The following is a 9,440-nucleotide window of genomic DNA, read 5'->3' on the forward strand; positions in this document are numbered from 1 at the left end:
ATATAATATATATACATATTATATATATATATTTTTTGAAACTGAATCTCACTCTGTCGCTCAGGCTGGAGTGCAGTGGCACAATCTCAGCTCACTGCAAGCTCTGCCTCCTGGGTTCTCGCCATTCTCCTGCCTCAGCCTCCTGAGTAGCTGGGACTACAGGCACCCGCCACCACGCCTGGCTAATCTTTTGTATTTTTTAGTAGAGACAGGGTTTCACCATGTTAGCCAGGATGGTCTCGATCTCCTGACCTCGCGATCCGCCCGCCTTGGCCTCCCAAAGTGCTGAGATTACAGGCGTGAGCCACCGCGCCCGGCCTCTGCTATGTTTCATGTCATCGAAAATATCCTCATGCAAATATGTCTAAATTAGAATTATCGAAGAAGAGTATTCACATGCTTTTAAAAACTTTTTTCCTTGGTTTTTGAAATATTTTACCTTAATGATATGTTAAAATAACAAAAAAAAATATGTTGGGCGGGAAAATCCTAGAGCACACCTTAAAAAACAAGTTAGAAGATATTTTTAATTTTTCAATATTAAGTCGAGCCTCTTGTTAGGCCACTAAAGCTGGACCTGTACTTTTTCAATTATAGATTTTGCTGATCTCAGCAATATTTCAAGAGTCAACACTTCCCAATTTTCAAACTGTTGCAGAATAGTGTTTTACTGTTCACTTTTACAAAGACATGCACCTTTTGAAGTAGAAGTTTCTGTATTGATATTATTCAACATGGCACTGTGCCTCAGTTAAGCAACGTGGACATCAAAATAATATTGAACCCTCTGGTGAGGCTGCAAGCATGCCTGCATATGAGATTCTCAGAGTTTTGTATTTTTATTTCAGCAATCCACCTTCTCTCAAATCTCCCATAAATTCAAATAACACTGAGACATTACTTTACAACATCTGGTTCTTAGTGTCAGGTTATGGTGTGAAGTAGCACTCAGAGATTTGGAAAGGAGACTAAATACAAATGGTCCCCTCTTTTGTGTATTTTCAATGCAAATGAATCGGACCAGGGCATAACCCCAGGGTCCCTACGACCTCAATATAAAAAAAAAATATGTGATAAAACAATCCGAAGTAACACTTTTATTTCTTTCAGTTGAATGAACATTTATAAAGGGTGGCACTTTTCCCAGTTCTCTGGGAAGCATGAAGATGCTTAGACATGATTCAGCAGCTTCAAGAACTTGATGTTTTAAAAGGGACATGGGGCATATATAAATAATAATATACATAAGAGAGCTCATTCTTGGGACATGAAGTTTCATATAGAATTGTGCCCTGAAGAAAGTAATGAAGGCATTCTGGAAGTGATAACAGGAAATCTGAACATTGATGGGCAAATAGAAATTTCACTGGCACACATTTAAACTAACTTTTTTTCCTAATTATAAAGGTAATATATATTCTTTATTCTTTTTAGGAACTTAGGGCAACTCAGAAGAGCGCTGTTAAGGGGATTTCTCACTGTTCGTGACGTCCTTGTGCATTTCAGTAAATAATGGAGGTCTCCTGCTATTTCCCACAAGGGGGTACCAGGGTGCCCACAGGAATAATAGCGGCTAAACTGATGCTGACCCTGTGATGGTGACCAGGCCAGATTTCCACCGTGGGGTTGTTGCTTTTCCTTTCAAGTAGAAAACAGGGTCCAGTCTTCCGCTTTCCTATGGGAACACTTGGAAAACAGGTTTGAAGGGAGTTGATGGCTGTGGTAGAGTGAGAGGCTATCTCCTGTAGAGACATTGTTTGAAAAATATTTGCATGAAAGAATTATAACCACTTTCTCCAACACATTACATTTATTACCTATTTTTTAAAGCCTTTTAATTGAAGTGTTTATTTTTCCTTTTAATTTCATCCAAATTCAGTCGTCCCTCGGTAGAAGCAGGAGATTTGTTCCAGGACCCAATTATATCAAAATCCACAAATACTCCTGTCCTCCAGCAGGACGCATGGAAGAAAAGTGGGCTCTCCATACATGTAGTTTTGTATCTGAGACTACTGTATTTTTGATCAGTTTTTCTTTGGAGAAAAAAATCTGCTTATAAGAGGACCTGGGCACTTCAAACCCTTGTTGTGCAAGGGTCAGCTGTACTCTCCCTTCCGTGCGTCTGTTCTTTTCTAGGCCTTTGTAATAGATGCAGGAGGCAGATGGGGGGTGGGGTGGGGCCCCCGGAGAATCTCTGACCCACCCCACAGTGTTTACCTCAGATGCTTTTGTGCAGATGGAGGAACTTGTCCCGGTCTTGTCTGCCGATTCCCACAACAGGCTGGGGACCCTCCCCCCGCCTCCCGCTGCGCGGCGCCCTAGGAGAATGGGGTGGAGCTACGGGCAGCTTGCGCTTTGCGCAGCGGGGAGGAGCCTGGCCTCTTCAGCTCCTGTGGGGTTGCCTGGTATTCAGTCTGTGAGGGGGGAGCGTGTTAGCAGGACCCCTTCTTTTTTTGCTGAGAGCTTTCTTTTAATAAATTCTGCTCTCCTCACCTTTCAGTGTGTCCACGTCCCTAATCTTTCCTAGTCGTGTGACGGGAACCCAGTTTTAGATGCTAAGGAGCAAAGGTCCTGCATCATTTGCATGCATACTATTCTCCTCGAGAGTTTCCCTCTGTACAGTGGTCACCTTGGGCTGGACCCCTCCTCCATGCCGATTCCTGAGCCCGGGAAGATTGCATGCCAGGTCTTACCTTCAAAGAGCTTGAGGTCAAATGCTTGACCTCCCTGTCCCTTCCTGGTCTGGAATGACTGAAGCTTCTCTCATATAATCCTTGGTCTCCGGAACACCTTTACATGGTCGTTTTTGTTTTCTGTTTTCCTTTTTTTTTTTTTTTTTTTTTTTTGAGACAGAGTCTCGTTCTGTAGCCCAGGCTGGAGTGTAGAGGCGCGATCTCGGCTCACTGCAAGCTCTGCCTCCCGGGTTCAAGCCATTCTCCTGCCTCAGTCTCCTGAGTAGCTGGGACTACAGATGCCCGCCACTACACCCGGCTAATTTTTTTTGTATTTTTAGTAGAGACGGGGTTTCACCGTGTTAACCAGTATGGTCTCGATCTCCTGACCTCGTTATCAGCCCGTCTCGGCCTCCCAAAGTGCTGGGATTACAGGTGTGAGCCACCGCGCCCGGCCTGTTTTCTGTTTTGTTTCATTTATCCACCATAGCAACAATGATAAGCCTAATCCTGAGATCATACAAGAAAAAAATTCAAGAGACACAGGAGAATTCAGGCTGTTTGAGGGCTGGGACTGTATCTAGTTCATCTTTCTGTCACCTGTGTACCTGATGACTATGGCCACCTCTGAGTTCCTGAAGCAGGTCTTCACCCAACTCCTGAGCATACATTATAAGCCTTTGTGTGGATTGTGTTGTCAACTGTTTTCTTACCTGATAGTATTCCTTTCTGTTCCATTTCCTCAGACCAGGCTGAGGAATGGCGTTTCACTCCGCTGCAGTTCAAAACAAAGCTTAACTGTTCAGCACTTCTCAACCTACATTTAAGTAAGGGAATTACAAAGTCACACTTATATACTTATGTAATTTTTTAATACTGTGCACACACACACATATTCCTTCAGTGTTATGCATAAATCTAATTCTTGTATAATGATTGGTAGTTGGAAAAAGAAAGAAACTTAATGTTCAAAGCTTTCACATCTTGCCGGGTTTAATTCTTTGTAAACTAAATTCTGGTCATTATGTCTATCAGTTGCAGTAGTATTTTTATTAAATGTACATTTTTATGGAAAGTGATGGCTTCATATGAAGGATCCTGTATATATTCAAGCCCTGTCTTTCTTTCTTACTTTTTAATTGACATGTAATAATTATACATACTTTTGGGGTGCGGAGTGATATTTTGATACATTGTATGTAATGTGTAATGATCAAATTAGGGTAATTAGCATATCCATCACCTCCAGCTTCTTTCATTTTCTTTGTGTTTGGAAGCATTCAGAACTCTATCTTCTAACTATTTGAAAATATACAATGAACTATTGTTAGCTATAGTGACCCTGCAATGCTATAGAAATTCCTCCTATCTAGCTGGAATTTTGTATCTTTATCCAACATCTCCTTATCCTTCTCTCCCCCATACCCTTCCCACCTCTAAGAACCACAATTCTACTCTTTACTTCCATGAGCTCAATTTTTGTAGCTCCCACATATGAGTAAGAACATGTGGTACTTATCTTTCTGTCTTGGTTGCCCTGTCTTTCTCTTTCTCATCGACTTTAAACCATTCCTGCACTGGTTATGAATGAAGTAAGTAGATTGCCTTATTATCTAGCTTGTGGGTTAAAAAGAGGAGAATTTCTCTTTTTTAATTTGCATACATGTTTGGGGTACAAGTGTAATTTTATTATATGCATAGACTTCATAGTGTGAAGTTGGGGCTTTTAGGGCATCCAGCATCCAAATAACACCCAAGGTACACATTCGGTCATTTTTTAATATCTCATTTCTCTCATCTCTTCACCCTTGGGAGTATCCATTGCCTGGCATTCCACATTCTACCTTCATGTGTATACATTATTTAATTCCCACATTGACTTTCTATATCTGACTTGTTTCATTTAAGATTCTTTTTTTAGTAAACAAAAGAATACAATGTATTATTTATCTTTAACAATATTTTAGCAATAGTATCCCTAATGGCTCCATAACTGATTGTCCTCCAATGAACAAAAAAGGAATAATATGTGGAATTTCCTCTAAAACTCATTAGAAGAAAAAATAAGAACAACAGATAATTTATTGTAGATGATTTTCTCAATACTGATATTCATTATTGTAAACTATCCCCCCTCTATGTTGAAGCACAAAATTACATTTGTGTATGATGTGTATGAATGTGATATCTATTCATGGGTTAGGCCAGTGACTCAGCATATTCCATATTGCATCCAAATCTGACAGCCTTTCTCTACAAATAAAAAATTTCAGAGAAGGAAAAAAGAGCAAACAACATAAATGCATGCACATGCATATAAAATGCAAAAAGGATACCTAAGTTGCAGACAGAGTGATGATCTGGGTCTGTAGGAAGTTATAATGGTATCAATAGGAAAAAACTGTCAGGAAGCAAACACTTAAGGGAGTATAGACTTTATGCACATCTGTTCAGGCTCAGAAGCTTCCTCGTGAAGTACACAGCAATAACAACAGTGTTCACATTTAGAGAAATTATTACAAATATTCAATATATATTATATATTACGTAGGTTACCAAGCAATCTGTAAGTATATATGTGCAAAATAATTATCGCAAATGTTTTCTAGTTTCTGTTCCTATTGTGTTAGGGTGAGAGACTCTGTTGGATTTAGAACAGTGTCAACATTATCAATATGCCAGCTGAAATATGATTATATTTTATCTCATAAGTTATTTTAGAAATGAACTAACAATTATACCTGAGGATATTATAAATTGTTACGTTTTCTGCATATACATTTTGGGAATATATGCCAAGTCTTCCAAGGAAAAATTAAGGTAGAAATTGATTTAAATAGAAAAGATCCAGTGAATTGATTTAAATGGAAAAGATCTATTTTTTATAAAAAGATGAAATTCATTATTTGTTCTTGGGCCTACTGCTTTTTTAAAAAAAGATAGCTGGGAAAATATCTTCAAAAATATATGGTGTACTAATTTCTCCACAGAAATTTCATTACCTGAAGCCAATAGTCTATTAAGTTACTTTGAGGTTATAACAATGTATATCACATTCCTCCAAATTTATGTGTTTCTAATTGTTTCAAAGCTTAACCCATGGACAAGTAATAATTGTTTTAATAATCTACTACACATCTACAAATCCACACAAATTGCATGGTTCACAAGTAGATTTTAATTACTTCCTTCAACAGGAAAACACTGTTAGTTATTATTTTACAGCTTTATTTTTCACTAGCCATGGAAGTTCTGATCTTATTTAACTTAAAATAGCATCCATTTTACAGATTAAGTTATAAAAGAATCTCAGATGCACACTTTTATTCCCATAGGTTGGTTACTATAAGGAGGAAAATGGCATACTATATATTGCGGTATATAGCACTTTACATGATTTACACACATGATTTATGTGCACACAAATGCAAGCATACATATTATCAAAGTGTATGTGTGCATTTCACATATATCTGAGGCCCTTCAATATGTAATATTTATTCTATTTCATAGACAAATCATGCATTCCCTACAACTGATTCATATGTCCTGCAACTTGAGTAAGATTATGTTTCCTAGTGTTTCCTCATCTCTTCTTTACTTTGTAAACTCTAGTCCTACATATACTTTCCTTTTTAGTCATTGGTACAAATAATTTCAGTATAAATCATAATTTTAATAGATTCAATTTGATTACTTTGGGGATTCTGATATTTTTGGTAAACAAACATATTCGTAAAATTATGGATGTTGGCATATCTCAACAGAAGAGAAGAAGGTAGTGTAATCAATGCAGAAGCCAAAAAAACAAATAAATACTAGTCAACATTACACATAGTGGACACACATCTGTGGGTGAATAAAGTTATGCTTATTTCCAAAACGTTATAACCCAACAGTCTGTTTTATAATCTCTAGTGTGTATCTCCTTTAAAGTTGTGTAGTGACTTTATGCATATTCTGTTATTCTTTCCTCTGCCTAAAATGATTTCACTTTCATTGTCCGTGTAGATCATTTCTAAACGTTTTCAAGGGTAAAATCAAATGCTGCTATGAATCAAATATTCAGAAAACTTCCCTTTTATCCACACTTTTTACAACCTGGCAACTAAAGAAACTTTTACTCTGTGTTTTCATGGCAGAGGACAAGAATGTCTGCGCTCACCATTTCTACTCAATCTTAGTTTAAGATCCTCCCCAATGCAATAAAGCAAAAGAAATAAAATACATACATACTAAAAAGAAAGACAAATATCTTTGTCTACAAGTGTGACTATGTAAAATTCTGTAGAATTTACAAAAAATGCTAGAAATAGTGAATTTATCAAAAAAAGAATGCAAAGTGGACATACAATCTATTTCATTTCTATGTACTAGTAGCAAACTATTGGAAAATGAAAATTTTAAGTGTTCTATTTAAAATTGCATCAGAAACAAAATTCCTAGGTATAAATGTAGATATATAACAAACACATGTATTGTTGTAGTAAAATATATGCATTAAAACCTTTCTGAGATAAATTTAAAAGACTTAATGGAAAAGCATACTGAGCTCCCAGATTGGAAGATTCAATAATTTTTGAAATGCTAACTCTACACACACTTATCTAATCTCCACATTTGAGATTCCTCTAAGCCCAATCACGGCTCCAGTAGGATATTTTGGTATTTGTTTTGGTGTTGATTGAATTATTGTAAATTTTATATGTAAATATAAAATATTTAAAAATATAAAATATCTAGAATAGTCAAAATAAACCTGGAAAAAGACAAAACTGAGCGACTTAATCTGATGATTTCAAGTCTTAGTATCTGTTCATAATAATGAACATAGTGTAGATATTATACAAATATAGACAAAATAAACAAATAGATTTGTGGTCAGAGTAGCAAAGGAGCAAGTTTTAGAATAGAACGTCACAAACTTTTCTGTTGTTTTTAAAAAATAAATGCCAAGGCAGTTCAATGGAAAATATTTTCAATTAATCCTGCTTTAACTGGATTAATTTATGAGAAATAAATGAACCAGGAACATGACTGACAAGAGTAATTTATAAAAGTTAATACATAATGACTAAATATACATATAGCAAGAATGGAAGTTTGGTTTAACATTCAAAAATTAATTAATACACTGAGAAAATTCACATGATTATTTCCATAGATAAGGAAAAAGCATTGACAAAATCCAACACTTATTCATAACTGAAAACATTGACAAACTAGAAATAGGAATGGTAGACCTAAAAGTAAAAACTGTAAGTTATCTATAAGAAAACATTGCAGAAAATTTTATTACCTGCATAGGCAAGATTCTTATATCATGATCATGATGGGAAAGATGCATACCTCAGTGTTTAATTTCTTGTTGGTTCTATTATCAATTATTGTTGTAGTTCTTTGTATTTAATTTCTTTTTAACTAGAGTTCATTTTAGAGCAATTCTAGGTTCATAAAAAAATGGAGCAGAAGTTACAGACATTCCATATCCCCCCTACGCCAACACATAGGCACAGTCTGTTTATCTCTTTAGCTGTCTCTCTAGTTTTTGGTAGGCACTTTGCCCTGAGACGTCTGGCTGATCCAAGAAAAGACACTGATTTTCTGATTCTTCAGTTTTTCTCCTTGTTTTAAAGATGGGACCAGTAACTTTCATTCTGATTATATATCAAGTACTGGAAATCAGATTCACCAATTTTTAACCTTTGTTTTATCATATTCTTTTCATCCTCCCTCCCTGTCTGCTTCTGTCGCTTTCCTTCTCTCATTCCCTTCCTCTTTCCTTCTATATCATTCTTTTTTCAGAATCATGCTGAAAGTATGTAGCTATTTGATTCCTTAAAACTTCAGTGTGTATCTCATAAGAGCGAAGATATTCTGTTTCATAACAGCTGGGTTATTCAGTTCTGGATTTAACAAGGGATTCTTCATAAGAAAATGAAGACCCAAAGAATTAGTAAAATCTAAATGGTTTTATACTAAGTTGAGCAAAGATAAGCAATTGTGGAACTAAAACTAAACTATGTGGGAAGGCTAAAATAAAAGAAGAATTATTTTAACAACATCTGTTTGTACAGAATTCTCTCTTAGCTGTGACTTCTCCTTGAAGAAAATTTATTTTCTTCTGGTACAGAAATGACATCTTTCACACAGGAGTTTGTATCCCTTGTTTTGGGGAAGAAAAGCGGGAGATTAGATTGCTCTTCTTGCATCTGTTGTTTTCTTGGTGCCTTTAGCTCGAAATAACCCCTATGCCAAAGTAGCGTATTTTCAGGTGTCCTATTCTGCCACCCTGCATATAATATTTCTACCTCCTTAGCCATTCACATCCTGATTGTATCAAAGTTAAAATTACTTCATGAAGCATTTTTCTCCTTCAGTGTGGCATCCAGGTGTGGGTCACATACTGTTTTTTTGTCATGTCTACTTAGAACCCAGGCTTTCTTTAAAAACTATTTTTCAGCCTGTTTTTCTTTTTCATGACACTGGCATTTTCAAGGAATTGGGCCAGTTAGTCTGTACAGTGTTCCTCAATTTAGTTTTGTCAGATGCTGCCTTATGTGTTGATTCAGGCTATATACTCCTTGTGTGAATTTCATGTGGAGACATTTTATTTCTCTCATGTTGTTCCAAATGGAAATACCAGGAAAATATGGTATGTTGGTGATGTTCATTTTGACAGCCAGTCAAGGAGTTGATTTTTTCTCAGTAAATGGAGAAACGTTACAATTAAAAAACAATCTGTAAAGAAACACGTCGAGAATATGT

This window comes from Symphalangus syndactylus, chromosome 15 (genome assembly GCF_028878055.3).
Source record: "Symphalangus syndactylus isolate Jambi chromosome 15, NHGRI_mSymSyn1-v2.1_pri, whole genome shotgun sequence".
Taxonomy (NCBI): domain Eukaryota; kingdom Metazoa; phylum Chordata; class Mammalia; order Primates; family Hylobatidae; genus Symphalangus; species Symphalangus syndactylus.